Source organism: Vanessa cardui, chromosome 4, assembly GCF_905220365.1.
Source record: "Vanessa cardui chromosome 4, ilVanCard2.1, whole genome shotgun sequence".
Taxonomy (NCBI): Eukaryota; Metazoa; Arthropoda; class Insecta; order Lepidoptera; family Nymphalidae; genus Vanessa; species Vanessa cardui.
The window spans coordinates 5,154,997-5,156,270 of NC_061126.1; positions in this window are offsets into that span (position 1 = coordinate 5,154,997).

The window sequence follows — 1,274 nt, forward strand, 5'->3', positions numbered from 1 at the left end:
TGTGATGGAGTACAGACGTGAGGCAAGTTTCCATTGCGAATGAAATCAGTCTAGTTCCAAGAGTCGTTAGTACAATTTTTTTTTTCATTTAAAAATATGCAATACCAGTCGCACTGGATCCATTGATTCCTAATACGGAAATACCAATTGCGATTCGCTATAATTAAATGAAGCGAGTGCACTTAAGGGTCTCACGAACAGAGATTTCTTTAATTAGAGATGTTTGTATGTTTATGTATTTATGTTCGGTTCGTTTATACACGACATTGATATGATAAATGTAAAAAGGCGATGATCAATAACAGTTAAAATTATTATGATTTTTTTTTGCAATAGTTCATTGTTTAACAACATGATATAGATTAAAGTTATTATTTCGACATCACTATGAATGTCTTGTTCACGAGACAGCTCCACCTAACAAAAATAAAAAACATGGTAAATATCCCGAAATTAATAACTTTAATAATAACCATGATAATTTATAATCTTATATATGACATCGATTTGGTGGAAATCGTAAATATTAGTAAAAACTATTATAATATAGAGCACAACATAACATAGTCCATTGTGAGGAAAACCTATAAAATCTTTTTAATTAATTATAATTATTTCTATTATTAAATACGCATTCAATATATATAACTGTGGTACCAATGTTGTTTATTTCCTGGTATGGATGGAATACAGTACATATGTTGTATATGTACTATAACAACAACAGTTTGTAAATTTCCCACTCCCTCTAAGACCTTTGTCTCTTCTTTGAGAGAAAGGTCGGAACATATTCCATCAACCTGATCCAATGCGGGTTGGTGGAATACATACATGTAGCAGCATTTTTATGAAATTAGATACATGCAGGTTTCCTCACAATGTTTTACTTCACCACCGAACACCAGATGAATTATAAACACAAATTAAGCACATAATGAATAATCAATGGTGCTTGCTTAGGTTTAAAAAAAAAACTACGTTATATGTATGTTTTTAAATTTTGCGAAATACATTTGATTCTCAATGAGTCTAATAACGTCATCAAATGCCTACAAATTTTAATTCACTGTATTATTGTTAAAAAAAATTGGGTAGGATAATCGGCAAGAACATAGAGATACCTACTTATTTATACACACACATGATACACACAAATACATACGATTTAGTCTTACACGAAATTGTATTTTTATCATATATGTATGTAGGCGAATGGGCCACGTAATGGTAAGTGATCACCACCGCTCATTGATATTGGCGCCGTAAGAAATACT